Raw genomic sequence first — 17,511 nt, 5'->3', positions numbered from 1 at the left:
CATCAGCAGGCCCATTGCTTTCTCAGAGCTGCTGTGGAGTACTGTTTTGTTGCTGAAGGTTTTACTGCATTCAAGGAGAAGGTTCATTAGTGGGGAGGCTCACACCATGGTATTCAAGGCTTGTGACACCACGGTGTTTACTCTGCCAAATAGCCTCAGGGGAGTGCTCATGCAATTGCTATAGAAACTGGGCTCTTGGGGTGGGAAGAGGGTCATCTCCAAGGAGTGATGTAGAAATCGCATTTAAGTAGACTCCTTAAGAGTGTGCTCCAGATTGCTGTTTGGAAATAGGTCTTTCTCTCTCATAGCTGCAGACAAAATCAAGATAGCTGCAGACAGAATCAAGGAAGCCTAGTCTCCTAGCCTGTAATTCTTTAAACAAAAAATTTGGTTCAATTTATTAACAGTACTTCCATTTCCCCCTAAAATTTTGATCTAAGCATTTCTGACTTTATCTCAGACTGCTCTGGTCTTATCTTTAGACTGTAACAACAAGTCTTTCTTATTAAAAACAAAACAAACAACACCACCAACAAAAACTAGTAGAATGTGCATTCCAAAACTGACTGTTTTTAAAACTGGCTTTGCATTTTGCTAAAATTAAAAAATAAAAATAAAAAATCTTTTTCACATGAAAATTCCTCTCAGAGTTCAAAAATGCATTGACTATAGTTCTATTTTTTTGACATGCACTTATAATAAGTTATCTTATTATGAACTTGTGTGTGAGGCCTACTGATCAAGGGGAGCCTGTTGGTGCTTCTTGCTTCAACTACAAGAGCATTAAGCTCGCACTCTCTCATCCTGATGGGGGACTTCAGCCACCTGGTTGTCTGCTGGAAAAGCCACACAGCAGGCTGTAAGCAGTCCAGGAGACTCCCAGAGTGCGTTGAGGATAACTTCCTAGTCCAGGTATTAGACAAACCAACCAGAGGAGAAGCATGGCTTGACCTGGTGCTCACCTATGCAGAAAAGTTCATTAAAGAGGTCAAGACTGGAGGTAATCTGGGCTGCTGTGACTATGCCCTGGTTGAGTTTGTGATCTTGAGGATTATGGACTTGGTGAAGAGCAAAGTCAGGACCCTGAATTTCTGAAGAGTGATCTTCCAGCTGTTTAAAGACCTAATAGATGTCCTGGAACACAGTCCTTAGGGACAAAGGAGCTGAACAGAGCTGGCAACTCTTTAAGGATGTTTTTCTTAGAGCACAAGAACTCTCCATCTGCCTGTGTAAGAAAATGAGCAGGGAGGGCAGAAAACTGGGATGGCTGTGCAATGACCTGCTGGTCAGACTGAGGTGCAGGAAGGAAATGCACAGGCCATGGCATGAGGCAGGGACATATGGCCTGGGAAAAGTACAGGGATGCTGTCTGGATGTGCAGGGATGGGATCAGGAAAGCCAAGGCACAGATGGAACTGAGCTTGGCAAGGAACACAAAAAATAACAAGAAAGAATTCTATAGGTACATTGGTCAGAAAAGAAAGTCATAGGAGTGCATACCTCTTCTGATAAACAAGAAGGATGAACTGATAATGACAGATGTGGAGAAGGCTGAGGTACTCAACAACTCAGGAACATGTTGCCCAGAGAAGCTTTGGATGTCCCATCCCTGGAGGTGTTCAAGACCAGGTTGGTTGAGGCCCTGAGCAACCTGATCTAGTGGGTGGCATCCCTGCCCATGGCAGCGGGGTTGGAACTAGATGGTGTTTTAGGTCCCTTCCAACCCAAGCTGTTCTATGATTCTGTGATTCTGATTCTTATTACATGCAAAATTAGTTGCTTTTTAACTTACATGGAGCCAGATGGGATCCACTCAAGGGTGCTGAGGGAGTTGGGGGATATGATTGCTGGAGACTTGCTAATGTGACACCCATCTATAAGAAGGGTCATAAGGAGGACACAGGGAACTACAGGCTTGTCAGCCTGACCTTGGTGCCAGGAAAGGTGATGGAACAGGTCATCTTGAATGCAATCACGCAATGTATGTGGGACAACTTGGGGATCAGGCCCAGTCAACATGGGTTCAATAAAAGCAAGTCCTGCCCAACCAACCTCATCTCCTTCTATGACCAGGTGACCCACCTGGTAGATGAGGGAAAGGCTGTTGATGTAGTCTGCCTAGACTTCAGCAAGGCCTTTGACACGGTCTCCCACAGTATTCTCATGGAGAAGCTGGCAGCCCATGGCTTGGACAGGCACACTCTTTGCCGGGTTAAAAACTAGCTGGATGGCCAGGCCCAGAGAGTGGTGGTGAACGGAGTGAAATCCACCTGGCGACTGGTCACCAGTGGTGTTCACCAGCGGTCAGTGTTGGGGCCCATCCTCTTTAAGATATTTATTGATGATTTGGATGAGGGAATTGAGAGCACTCTTAGTATGTTTACAGACGACACCAAGCTGGGGGGAAGTGTTGATCTGCTGGAGGGTAGGAAGGCCCTGCAGAGGGACCTGGACAGTATGGGTCGATGGGCAGAGGCCAGTGGGATGAGGTTGAACAAGGCCAAGTGCCGGGTCCTGCACTTTGGCCACAACAACCCCATGCGGCTACAGGCTTGGGGTACAGTGGCTGGCAGGCTGTGCAGAGGAAAAGGATCTCTGGGTGCACACTGATGCTCACCTGAACATGAGCCAGCAGTGTGCCCAGGTGGCCAAGAAGGCCAACGGCATCCTGGCTTGTATCAGGAATAGTGCAGCCAGCAGGAGCAGGGAGGTGATCGTCCCCCTGTACTCTGCTCTGGTGAGGCCGCACCTCGAGCACTGTGTTCAGCTTTGGGCCCCTCACTACAAGAAGGACATCGAGGCCCCGGAGCATGTCCAGAGAAGGGCTACGAAGCTCGTGAAGTGCCTGGAGCACAAGTCCTGTGAGGAGTGGCTGAGGGAGCTGGGGTTGTTTGGTCTGGAGAAGAGGAGGCTCAGGGGAGACCTCATTGCTCTCTGCAACTACCTGAAAGGAAAGTGTGGGGAGCTGGGGTTCGGCCTCTGCTCACAGGTAACTAGAGGGAATGGCCTCAAGTTGCACCAGGGGAGGTTCAGGTTGGAAATGAGGAGACATTTCTTCTCAGAAAGAGCAGTCAGGCATTGGAACAGGTTGCCCAGGGAAGTGGTGGCATCACCGTCCCTGGGGGTGTTTAAGGAAAGGTTGGACGTGGTGCTTAGGGACATGGTTTAGTGGGTGACAGTGGTAGTAAGTGGGTGGTTGGACCAGATGATCTTGAAGGTCTTTTCCAACCTTAATGCTTCTATGATTCTATGATTCATAACCTCCTAAAACATCTAAATTTTTCACAACAAAGAGAGACACATAAAGGTCTACAATGGAAAGAAAAATACAACTCCAGAAGGAATATCAAATCTTTCACCTTGAGGGTTAAGTACGGACATAAAAAACAATACAATTAAAATTGAAAACAAGGGTGTGCTAAATTGCCAGACTGTAATAAATTCATTATGCATGGATACAGGAAAGCAAAACAATTCATAATAAATACATATGCTTCTTAAGTACAATTGTTTGTAAAAATAATTAAAGTAGAATCTGAGTCCCAGAAAAGTGTTCTCAGTAGCCTGGTGGGTTTAGCAGTGCAGAAGTACCGGCACCACATGGGGAGGTAGGAGATGTACATACATAACAGGATAACGACCTCTTATAAAATGTAAGCCTTCTGTCTAAAAAATAGGAAATAAAAGTGGGAAAAGGATGGTTCTCATCATTAAACTTCAAAGACTGTACCTTGTGTTTCTGTGATTTCAGAGATTATTTAAATACTAATTACACCATAGATTTTAGTTCCCCTCTTGTACTAACATGATGCAACAACTGCAGTTAGGTATTCCAAAAACCTGATTTCCCTATTTAAGCATCTAAAAGTGTTCTCGTTTTCAAGACAGTTTATCCCTGGCAGTTCCAACAATGGCAAGGGTAAAAAGTCAGAGCCATTTTGTTCCAGAAGCCAGTTTCCTTTGTGCCTTGGCTACGTAGCCCAATATCTAGTAGGAGAGCTGGTCACCTAAAAGGACCAGCTCAGACCTGCCTGTGGAATTTCCTATATTAATGTAAATTAGGATTTTTAAAGTATGAGGTATAAGGCTTTCTTTAAATGATCATTGTTGTGTTTCCTTTCCTTTCCACAGTTTCAGGAACTTGTTCCCCCAACATTTGGGGGACTGTAGTAATTATTTGAGTAAGAAGAACTTGGTATGAGAAAGACCAAAAAAAAAAAGAGTTCAGAGAAAAATAAATAAATAGATAAATACAAAAGCAAATACAATTGCAAGTACAAATACAATTACAAATACAAATACAATACAAATACAAATAAAGCCAAACCAAAATAAATAAGTTAAAATTAAAAGCAACCAAAATGGCAGTGAACCCATGGGCCAGGTGCATTACTGAAAATGACAACTACCTGCAGTCTTTTCACCAGAAGGCTTTGCTAAGAATAGTGCATGAAGTATTTGCATGCAGACACTGTCAGAGGGCAGGCTTACACAATGATTGGGGTTGTGCAAAGGAACTGATTCATCAGGATCCAATGGACTTTTAAGGATAAAATCTAGAACTAGTGCCATTATTTCAGAGTACATTTCTCTCTCAGAGTCAAGATTCCCAGGAGCTATGAAAGGCAATCACACATTTCTCAAGTGATTGGAAATGGCATTAGAATGTAAAATGAAAAAAACTTAATCCCCACCACTCTTTTTTTCCATAACTTTCTCCTGCCTGGACAAATGTTCCTTGTCATTTTCTTGAAAAATACATGGACATAATACTATTTTCACTGCTAATTGGTGGTGTTGTTTTCTATCATTTAAAGGCAAAAATGGGAACAAAAAACTTTAAAGAAAATGTAAGAAATTTGCTGGCCAATTTGAGTGGAGAGGTATTCTGAAAACCGGGAAACCGACTCAAAGAAAATATTCTCATGTAGTGGATGGTAAACAGCAGTGTTTAAGGATTATCATATCCTCTGAAAGTGCTGACACAAAGCATGGGACAAACAGGCCTCTGGATCTCAGTGAATGGACTTCCAAAATCCTTCACTGCTTATAGCAAGGAATGACCCAAAGAGCAAGGAAGAAAACTGACTCCAGATCACAAAGCACAAATCAGTCTGGTCCCATATCTCTTGTAGATTTTTTTCTGCTGGATACAACTACCTTACCTAGGCTACCTAAAGAGTAGTGCCTAGCTTGATAAAATACATCTCTTGAGCTATGGAGTTGGTTCTGTAAAATTCTTCTTGTCTTGTTTTTTCTCTATTCTCAGTCAAGCAAGCTCAGATTACCTCTGATTTCAGAAAAGAAAAGAACTAGGCCAAAAACTATTGTGACACAGGTTCCCTGGTTATCATTATAAATCTGAGGGTATAGCAATCATCTCTCATTAATTTTTCAGTTTATCATTTTTACAGACCACTTCTTGTTGATCTGATTCCCCATAAAAGGCAAGCATTCACTTCATTTTGAAGAGAACAAACTGAATACCACATGGACCCGTATTTGCCATAGTTTTTTGCTGTTCTACCTGTTTTGCAACTCCCGCCTCATTTCACAGGTTAGTTCGTCATGACACAAAGAAATAGCCTTGTACACAGGCTGACAATAATTATATGGAGCGTATATTTTGTCTGCAGTAACCAGAAGTCATTAATGTTGGCAGGCTATGTCAAATAATTTGGTCTCCCTCTGATCCTTAGAAGGCAGATATTGAAATTTTGGAAAACCACCCTACTCTCATAGTGCTAACCATCAAATTTCTCCTGTGAAAGCCAGGGAATGGGTGGCATTCAGATTTAATTTCCCTGTCTGAGAAACTATGTCTCCTTCTAGGTGCTGTGCCAGTATTGCATAAGTACAGAGGAGGTGGAAAGTTTGCAGGATTACCTGAGAATAAAGAAATAAAGAGTTATGTGCACAAGGAAAAAAAATAATGTAATGCTAATAAGCAAAAATGGTATTGCATAAAACAAGCCAGGCATCCTTATAAGAAAAATACGTGTCATATAATACACATATAGATTAAAAAATATAATAAAGATGTAATTCCTGGTAGATATAATTTCTATGCTAACCCAAGCCTGCTCTTTCCCCTGTCATCATAACAGAGATGATTTTTCTCACCCAGAATGAATCACTTCTGCTGCAAGCCTGTGGCAACAAGCATGCCTCTCCAAAAAGGGGAAAAAAAAAAAAAAAAGATTTGAAAAAGGGCAATCTTTCCAACAGCAAAACAAGTTGAAACCTGAATTCCTGACTTAGGGCATAATGAGGCAGTGCTCCCATTTTCTGACTGCCATGGGAATGACACACATATAAAGGCTAGATATACAACCCAACCTGAATAAACCTTATAGATAAGGAATAATATGTTGTAAAAAGTGATTGATCACAAAATGGTAAAACAGGCAGGTGTTATCACAGATTTTTCACAAGGGAAACCTGTTTCTTTACGTTAGTCTCCCACAGAAATATATTGTGTCAAGTGTGTTAATATAGGTATGCTTATGGATACATTTATAACGGCTTGTGCCTTTAGGTGTCTTTATTTGGATGAATTAATCTTTTGCTCTTAGGTTAACTCCTGAAATATTTTTCTTTCTGTTTATTTTTAGAAAGTCCTTAAATTAGAACAGCCTGAAGTGAAAGTTTTTTTTTAATTGTTTTCTTTTGTTTTTGTTTTTTTGTCTGTTTTGGTCCATAAATAATTTATTCACAGAAAAATGTATCTTCCATCAACCCAAAGCTACTTGTGAATCTAGGTAAATTCAGTGAACAGAGACAATTGAATATAAAGTGGAAAAACTTAAGTGAAAGCTAGAAAACTAGAAGAAGGTGTTGAAGACATCCTTTGCAGCCCATTTCTCAGAGAGTCCATTGTTTTGGTCAAGCCACCATGCAAAATATTTACCAATACATAAGAATATAGGAACCACATTGCAGAATGGCTATGGTATAGAAGGACCAGAGTATAAGAAAATGCCTTGCTGGATCTGGACATTCTTCCAGTACACTCCGCTATGAAGTATGCATAGGGCAAACATGATGTGGTGCTTCCCTAGAGTGCTCTCCCAGGCTCTGCAGGGTGAATTCCTAGAGCTGGGGTGGGTGACTTGGCGTCTAATAACTCTCAAAGCAGTTATTTTCTTTGAATGTGCCCTGTTGTTTTTTGTTATCTACATAAGGTTGCAGCAGCTATGACAGTTTGTGGCCATGAGTTCCCCAATCTAATGACGCAAGCCATGAAGGAGCACATGTTTTGATCCTGGCCCTGCCTGGTTTCAGTTTGCCTTTTAGTTCCCAAACTGGAAGAGATGGGACATCGATCCCTGTTCAATATGCTTTTTTTTTTTTTTTTTTTTTTTTCCAGTTGCATCCAGGCTCAAACCACAGAAGGACACCCAAGTCTTATCTGCAGCACTTTCATTTTCCAGCACTATCCTCATATGAGCATCTAAGATGGTTAAATCTAAAAGCCACTGGCATAGCAACTTAGCCTTTTATGCCAGTGCTTAGTTAGCTGCCTGCATCTGACAGCCCTTTGGTGTGACAATGGATGCTATAGCCTAGAGAGCACTTTGAAAATCTGGGCCCAGTTACAAGTGCTGTGTTCTTTTTAAAACCTGCCCTGATGTGTACTGTGAGTTTTGCATCCCTGTCAGGTTTTGGTTTCTCTCCTTGGTCCCCTGTGTTAACAGGCCAACCTAGGATTTTGCCGTTTGTCTAGCTGAGCTGACAGTGGGAGGGTTTTGTCACAACCATTCACAGAGGCTGTTTGGGATTTAATGGCTTCTAGCAGGGAACTGAGGCAAAATGTCCTATTGTACCAATAATTTCAACTCAGCTGTGACAATTTGCACAAGCCAAGGATCTGGTCCCAAATAGGGTGGCTTCTAAATTCACATTTTTCTAAGAGTAGTTGCTAAATATTTATAAGCCCTGCAAGAGCCTTAAAGCAAAAGCGAGGAAGCATCCCTGTCCTAGACCTCTGCCTGATGCCAGGGAAAGCTACTTTCATTTCACTCGTAAAGGCTCGAGAAAATCACTTCCATTGATGAGAGTGGGAGATGGGGCAAGAGTTACTACCAAAGAAACAATATCATCCAGCCTTTTTTTCTTTTTTTTTTTTTTTTCCACTTCTCTATGTGGGGGAGTGATAATGAGATTAGTGCTTAAACTGCTTTAAGAACTTTGTGGTTTTGCAGCATGATGAAAACAAGCGCACACAGCTTAGGCACGTACTCCCTTACAATGGGGTCCTAATGCTCCCATGGTGGGTGACTGGTGTTTCCCCATGAAGTAGGACTCCCTACAGCAGTAGGCTTCTTCTTTTCCTTTTTTTTTTTTTTTTCCTTCTTTCCTTCTTTATTTTTTTTTCCTTCCTCTTTAGCTGGTTTCCCCTAGTGTAAGGAACTCCTTAAAAAATTGAAAGAGTGTTATTTAAAGCTCACCTGCAGTCTGATTCAGGGTCTGGTCAGCCCATCCACCGTTCTTTATGTAGCCACCTTGCTGCTTGTATCAAAATCTCTCTCCTTTTAGGCAAGCAATGACTCTCCATGTTTAATGAATAGAAAACAAGAATGTCTCGGATATTTTTCCTTGGCGATAAAACATTGTGAGCTCTCTTGGCTTTTCTGTTTCTATTTGCTGTGTATCTTAAAGTACAGTTGTCTTCCACTTTCTTCAAGTGTTTGATCAAACAGAAAAGACTTGGCATCTTCATGTCCAAGCTGTATGGGAAGGGACAAGGGTGGCCGTGGTCCCTCACCTACCCTGCTAGGTGTCCCCCCACCACACTTTCTGCAGGGTGAGGAAATGGTTATTCGTGCTTTGCCTGCAGTCCAGATATGTTGTATCCCAGTATGGTCTGCTGCAGAGCCTCAGTGAATCACATCCAACATCCCTGTAAACATTTCTCTTCAACAACAGCCCTGCAGGCCACCGCCACATATTTGCATTACTGTACAAATACTTTCCGTTGTGAGCAACATAAGAAATCATCGCCCATTGTGTTTCAGCTCCTTTAGCATTTTCTGAAAATAGAACATACGCTGAAGTGGCGTAATGTTGTGCTTCGAGTCTGGGTTTGAGGGTTTGGTTTTTTTCCCTCCACTATGTTCATCCTCTTTCAATGATCTGGTGGTGAAGCATCTGTCACTGAACAGCAAGTTTTGCACCCGTATTGCTACTTCTGAGGCACTTGAAGTAAGACATCCTCCTTTTAGCAGAAGGCTGGATTTTGGTTACCAGCAGATGTACAGGAGTCATTACACCTGTATGTGAGGGGCAGCTCTGTCCAGGGCACGGCACACCCACTGCTTAGCAGCATGCAACACCCAGGCAATACTACTACACCAAGATGAAAATGCAAGATAGGTGCAGATGGGCTTGAGTGTAATACAGTTCAAGCTGAGATTTGATCTCAGCCTGTGTATTGTGTCACTTTACACCATGGTGGCTCTGCATTTTTCAGTTCATTTAAGGAGCCAGATTTGTTTTTAATTTTTGTGTTTGTGTTGTATTTGAAATTGTCATTCTCACTAGAAATCGTGGGTTTTATCATTAAAAATGTGACAAATACAGCTAAATTCAAACCCTGTGATGCTGTATATGTATTCATACCACTTACCCACTTCTGCTATGAGAATAAACCAGTCCAACATAAGCACCTATGTGTCAGTAAAGCCGCACTCCACAATGAGGTATGAAAGTATCCCAGCTGTTGCATACAGGAAAGGCTTTGTGTCTTGGCTCTTAGAGGTGTTTTCCGGCAGTTCCCCTCCTGCTTCACTAATTCCCTCCCTTGCTGCTCTCCTCCAGGACACCTCTGCTGTGGTTCCCACCAGATCAGCTGTTTTTGATGGCTGAGACAGCACGAGGAGCCCACACCTGCCCCCGGCCTTGCTTCTCTGTGGTTTCTGCTGAGTGCTGGGGAAAAGATCCACACTGGTGAGCTAAACCTACATATATACACATGTATGCATGTATTCATACATATACGTGCACATATATATATAAATATACAAATATAAACATATATAATTATAAATATATATATATTGAACATATATGTTTATGTAGAAATGCATGTGTTAATATTAGAAAAAATCACTGGACCTAGATGATCTTGAGGTATTAAACTGATTTCTATCCCTCCTCCCCACCCCAATAATATAAGAATGAAAAAAAAAATTATCTAGTGTTTTAATTCCTTAATAAAAATCCTTGAAATATACATTTCATTTGATCAGCCTAGCTATCTGACAAGGGCAAAGCTATTTATGACAGAACAGATATTTTATCTCCCACCAAAATATAATAAAAAATCAATTTCTCAATGAGAAGTATTTCAAGAAATAAATTCAGCCTGATATTCTACTATAGCACAACAATTACTACTGGGAACTCATAAACAACCAGAGACCCATCAATATATTAGTGAAAGGTAAATATGGTATTGATTTTTGAAAGAAAAACAAAAGTAAAAGGTGAAAATGCATCATAGCGAAATAAATCTTCTAAAAAAATGAAAGAACCGATATCAGCGGAGTTACATCTGAGCACACAGAGGAAGAAAAAATGTATAATCTCTGCTAGATCCCATAAAAAATAAATCTCCATGCATATATAATTAAAAATATAAAATAAATATAAAATATAAAATATAAAATATAAAATATACAAAATATATAAAATATAAAATATAAAACGAATGTTTTATTTATTTGATTTTTATTGCTTTATATTTTAATATATGGTATAATATATAACTATAATATATTTTATGTATTTATATGTATTTTGTTAACAAAAAATAAAATACAGAATAAGTGAGTAAAAGGTGTTTGGTAAATGTGGTGCCATTGATTTTATACCTTCATAAGATATTTTTTATGGAACTATATTTTAGAAATATAAACTGATTTACAGACTCTGAAGTAGATTCATGCATAATACAAAAACCAAGTGTTTGTGATCACTCACTAGAAAAAAAACACCTGTAAAGAACTGACAAACTCTCATTTGTTCTCTGTAAATTTTGCTGCAAGATACTTCTTCTGGTAAAGCTTAGTAACAGTCTCATAAATGCCCGGTGCTTGCTTTTGTCATTTTATGGTTTCTTAACTGGGGTTCTTAAAATATTCACTTAGCACACAGGGGAGGTAAAGCAGTACTGTACCATTTAAGTAACTGATCACATCGCAAAAAGCATTAGTCTGGGATGTATTAATGTAATTTGCCAGCAACCAGCATATTAAACATGTTTGCATTACACGTTTCTTGAAAATTTTCAAGTAACAAACAAATCAGTAACAATCAGACTGTATGTACTTCATGAATGAAAATAAGAAGCAAAGTCGTTAATGAATTGTTTCCCAGTTCTGCTCTCAAGCATACTGAGATCTGGCAAAAAGTCCACGGAAGGAGCAATGGTAAATAACAGCACATAATATGGAGACGTGATCAGGTGGCGTAACGCAGAGTTTAGTGGCAGGTCCTGACTTAGTCGACATTCTCATTAATGTTCTGAAAGCAGGAGTAAACAGAAACATAATGAAATCTGTGGACAGCTGGTAAGAATTGTCCATGCTACTATCAAAGAAAGGGGAATAAATAATCCAAAAGAAACGAGGTGCGTGGATGCCAAATAAAATGACATTGCTTGCTAAATCAAATGAAGAAAAATCTTCCATGCATACTTATGAGGAGAACCACAGGTATGTCTCTAATTATTCCTGGCCAGGCACCAATTACCCGGTTCTCAGCTGGGAATAATCAGAGCAGCTCTATAGCAGTCGATGGAGCCATCAGTAAGGAATGAAAGAAGAGTGAGTTAGTGTCTGCAGTCTGACAGGTATCCTCTTGATAAAGAGTGACAGGGAACGTGGCAAAGACCAAAAGGAAGCCTTTGGTGCTGTGTGGCGAGGTGGATCATTTATGTGGCAGAGAGCAGTGCTTCAGACACAACCTAGAACAAGTCTTCTTGCTGCCAAGGCAGCCCTTAATCCTAGATCCCTAAATCAAGCTTATGCTGTGAGTACTTTCCAAAATCTGTGATATTACTCTTTTCAAAGGGTGGGGGTGAATAATACCACAGACATTTTTATAGATCTTTAAGCTTGAAATGATGCACCTAAAGGTGGTAAACTAGCATATGACTTCCAGAGTGTTACTTGCCCCGACCGTCTTCCTGATTCCATACTGAAAAAAATGTTGCTGCTGAGGCCTAGAAGTACTATTTTGCCTGTTGTTCTCATTACAAGCCATTCATGCTTTATTCAGACAACTCCAAACGGTGTATATATTTATTTTATTTTTCACTTAAACCCTGCCAGTGAAATCAGCCTCATCTCCAAATTGTTCCGCATTATCAGTAAGCGACTACTTTCCAGTATTGCGAACTTTGTGTGTTTAATTGTCCCTAGAGAATAGGGAAATATATCTTGGTAGCAGAATAATTGTTTATGTGGCAATGCAATGGTCTCACATTTATTTTGAACAGAGAATTCTTCTCACATAGTTGGTTTTGTTATTTTTGTTGTTTCGTGCCCTAAAGTTTGTCATAGTGGGGGAAGCGAGGACAGGGAGACACCTGCTGTGATTCCTTAAAAGTAGGTTAGGAACATGTGGGAATGACAGATCAATTTAACTGGAAGGGAAAAAAAATGCCCTATGAAGGGGCAGCACCTGGCTATGTCACTGGTTAAGGACAGAAAGCAGGTAAAGTAGGTGGTATGAGTTAATGACTGGTCTCAGTGTGGATGGAGCTTGCTGGCAGAGCTCCTAAAAGCTGCATGCTAAGAGCTGTCCTGTTCAACACACTTATAAAGAATATAAAGTGAAAACAAGGGTTGACTGAAAAATTACAAATTATATTCTAAGGTGGAGAGGCTAGGTAATAAAAGAGCAGGGACTGGAAAGACTTTCAGAGGAGGGTGACACAGGTGCCAAAGAATGTGGGACAGTTTCTCCATGACAAACGAGCAAACAAGCTATGAATTCTTGCTCCAGGGAAGATTTGACTGAGAGGAAACCTGGCAGTCTGTAGGCTATAATGCTAGGATGAGGCAGACACAGAGGAAACCCATGGAGGTGGTGGGGTGCAGCTTTGCTGAGGTTTTACCATGGGCTGCTCTATTGGTGCCTCACATCTTTGTGGCTTCAAGGGAGAAAAGGAGCTTATATGGGAGAAATGCAGAGAGCATTACTAAGCTTGAAGAAACCACACTTAAATGAGAAACTCCCTGAGAAGAAAATGGGTGGGAGAGTATTTAGGAGAAAGTACCATGTGGGCTCATGCCACTCTTGCACTCCAGCTGTACCCTTATGAACACATCTAGGGAGGAACATGTGGTGTGTGCGTAAGCTGTTTTCATCCAGAACATGAACCATCTGCTGCTTTTAAAACTTCTGAAACTGAGCAGCCTTCTCTCCCTGATCGGACCTTATCTTTAAAATGATGATCAAATTTTGGGACTTCCTTCTGTTCTTGCTTTTGCAACCCTGAACATTGCTCTTGGGAAGTATTTTGGAGTGACAGTTTCAGCAACTGGAAGGGGGGAAAAAAAAAAAGACATGATAATCACTGTCAAAAAAAGGACTGGAAAAAGACACTGAGAGATTAATTATGGCTGCAAAGGAATGGGCTTCTTGTACGAGCGATGATAAAATAAAAATAGAGGGAAAGAAGAACAGCATGGGAATTGCAGTCAGGTTTCAGAGGCTATTAGCTGTTCTGCTAATAATCACACCAGTATGGCTAGAGATTATTAAAACGGTGCAGCCTAAAAGGCTGTCAGATTGTGCACCATGTATTCTTCAAGAGATACAGAATACAAGAAGTTTTAAAACAATAGGAAAGTAATTGGAGATGTGTTGCTATCTTGGTCCAAGTGAGAAAAGTTAACATATAAATATCCATTTGAGATTTTCTTTTTTCCTTTTAATGGGCATAAGGTATGCATTAGCAGATCCAGCATAGTGGCCTTCAAAAGAAGGGAGGGATACTACAACATCATGGATACTGCTTTTCTACTTCATGTGATTGTCAGACTGAGAATGTGGGAAATGACAAATATGTATGATCAACAAGGACATGGAAAGCATAAATGCAATTACTTGAAAATTGCACAGGAAAACTGGTACAGTACTGCATATATTAGAAACACAAATCATGGGTTCCCTCCCCCCCCCCCCCCCCCCCCCCCCCCCAAAAAAAAGTAAATAACAAAGTAATAGCATTCAAATTCATTAATAGCTGGACCCCCTGAAAACATATATAGTAGAGGGGGAAAAATAATAAAAACAGTAACAGTGGTCTTTGGTTATTATTAATACATCTACAGGAACATGTACTAATGTTTAGTATTTATATACTATAGAATAGAAAAACCAGATGCTTCAAGATGAATATTGAGATGTGGCTGTCTGCAACAGGAATGGATCCAACCTGATGAAGCAGGTGGCCTCTTCTTGCCTAGTATTCTTTGCACAGGAAGGTCATGCATAAGTGATAATACAGGTAAGCCTGAACAGCTAAAATGCACTCTTCTGTCTTGCCTACTTCACCCCCTCCAGCTTCTGTGTGCAGGATAAATTCTGTGGCTTGAGGACATCTAACCTTCAACCCCTGTTTAACCCAGGGGCTGGGATATGCAGGACTATTCTTCTGAAGCAACAAGTAAAGGTCCCCAGTGTGAGTGCAGTATCTTACTACCTCTTTCCCTCCCTGAATTAAACAGTGGTTTTATCTCTTTTGGGAAAACTTTTCCCTTTCAATTGAGCGTAAAAGTAAATATGTTTTGCTTTAAAAGTATAAATGAGACTCAGAGACTTGTAAGAGGGAGATGTTCAAGGTCAGAAGAGGGAAAGCCAGAAGTCTGCAGGTGTTTGGTCATGAAGGCAACATACAACATATCCACATGTATGTCAGTCATTGGGAGGTTATGAAGGAGTAGGCAACACCAGAGCTTTGAGTCTTTCAAATTAGAGGACAGCCACTTCCACAATTTAAAGCAAGCAAACAAACAATACCAACTAGTCCATTGGTAAAGTCAGCAGTAATAGAAGAAAAACTTAATCCAAGAGCTTAATCTCTGCTTCAGTATAGCAGAGCAGAAGGGCAAACAGCTAGTATGCAAGAGATAACAAGGAAAGCAGTGGAAGTAAAAGAAAACAAACAAAACAACAACAACAGAAGTCCAATGTAGTGCTGTCATGTTTTTTGACTTGAGACAGAATATTGCAGAAGTCAATGGTGTTACGCTGCCTTAGGATCACAAATTTCATGGGTAAACCTGATTTCTATCTTCTTTGCATGCCAGTGCTTATCTTCAACATGCAAGCAGACACACAATACAAAAAGTTTTACGGGCTCTATTTAAAAACACTTGTCTATTGCAGAGCTTTAAAAAGCAATGGGCAAGTAACGCATGCCCAACATAAAATTAAATCTAGGTTATCTCAGATCACTACAAAGTGGATATTTTGTTTCCATCAAATTTGATGGATTTGGGAATTTCCATTCCCAAATACAGGGTATCTATCCATCTCCATGAAATAATTGTGAACAGGCATGTGGCACCAGGTGAGAAACACTGGAGAAACAAGCTGTGCAGTTCTCTTGCTGCACAGATCAGCAAGTTGTGGCTGAGTAGGATATACCAGGGGAAAAAGGTGTCCTGGATAAAGAAAAACAGATGTATGCTCTGTGCACGTTGGTGAATATACATCAGCTGAAGTGAGCTAAGGTCTGGGCCCAATGGCACATTTTCTGGGGAAGCAAGTTCATCTTTGTGGCTGTCCTCAGATTTCAGAATCAACAGAGCGCTCTTGAGAGGTAAGAACCTGCTGGCAACTGCTGAGGCTTTGTTTTGAGCACAGAACTGATGTCGTCTCCAACCTATTTATAGCTCAGTGTTTGAGTGTTGAAACGGGAGTTTGCTCCTTCTGTTTGTTCCTCCATCTGGGTGTCTTCATAGACTGCAATTCCTCATGTGTAATACTGAAGAGCACAAAATATGGATGAAAGTCAAAACTGACGTAGCAGTTTATTTGGAAAATGAGACTTGAAACTTCTGTCACTGTTTACTGGTATCTGGGGGGTCGACTGAGACCAGTGAAAGAGTGTGGTGATATAGGAGCCAGCCATTTGCTGGTCAGTTTACAGGGGCCTGGTACTGGTACCAGGCCCCAAAAGTACCACATCTGGAAAGCAGTTTGGACATTATTCCAAGTACTGCCTACTTCTCTTCATTATAGCAATATTCATATCCCTCAAGTCACTATTCTGCTCTCACCTTTTTTCAGAGAAACTCTTGTGTATACTAATCTATTTGTGGTACATCCTATACATTAGGGTGTCTGGATTAATTTGGAAATCTTAAAAGGCGTACTTGAATTATTGATTGTACAGCTCAGAAAATGAAGTGGGATGGGACGGATTTCAGTGTTATGAATAATAAACACTGCTGCTCAGGCGAAGTTACTGAATGATGAGTTCAAACTCAAGGAGATGCTACCATGACACATTCTATACATGCTAATATCAGGCTACCTACAGTCTTTCTACATATTTATTTTATTTAATAGCTACGAAGTAGTATGGATTAATGTGTAAGGGATTTAGGAGCACAAGTCCTGTTGGCTTGTGGTGAGATGATGTGCCTGAAATTTCTTTTGAAATCTGCTCCTGTTATCAATCAAGCTCAGATTTCCATTTAGATACTGAAAGATCCATGAAAGTGCACACACCCTCCTTCCCCCCCCCCTTTTTTTTTCAATGTGCTAGTAGATAAAACTTTATAGTCCAGCCTATTAGCCTTCATACAAGGTATTAGATACATCTTGCTGGCTCTTCCTTCTCTTTTAGAATGTGTTTCAGCAAGTCTTTCTCAGCTCTAATGAGCATAAAACAAATTGGGTTCTTCTATAACCATACTTATAAACATCTAGCACTGAAGTTGCCCTATTTATACTATCAGTGTCAGTATCTTTGCAATGGCAAATATGCTGGCACTCAGCATCTCACACAGCCCTCTAGTGAGGGTCCACTTGGCCTTTCTATGTGTTGTTAATCTCTTTGGGTTTGTTCTGTTCCTCAGCGTTTGGTTTGCTTTCTCTTTCATCACCTCACACTACACTAACTATCTGAAGATTAGATCTCCCATTTGTTGTGGATCATTTTCCTGTGACGCTATCAAAGTAAACATAAAAAGACTTATAAAATAAATGTGCAAAACAAAGATGTGCCAATCAGCTGTACAGAAGGGGGTAAAATCATATTTCAATGACAGCTGATACAAGTTAAAAGAAAAGTGAACTTATTAAAAAATCATTCCACTGATTTTTGAAATGGAACCCAGAAGGCAAAAAGATCATGAAGGAGACCAAAAAGATCAGTCACCTGTCTTTACACAGCAACTGATTTCTTAAAACCATGATTTTATGTATAATCACTTTGGTTTTGTTTTGACTCAGTCTTACCTATTCTTTTGTTTGTTTTGTTTGTCT

Source organism: Anser cygnoides, chromosome 4 (assembly GCF_040182565.1).
Source record: "Anser cygnoides isolate HZ-2024a breed goose chromosome 4, Taihu_goose_T2T_genome, whole genome shotgun sequence".
Taxonomy (NCBI): Eukaryota; Metazoa; Chordata; class Aves; order Anseriformes; family Anatidae; genus Anser; species Anser cygnoides.
This window is presented reverse-complemented; position numbering follows the sequence as displayed.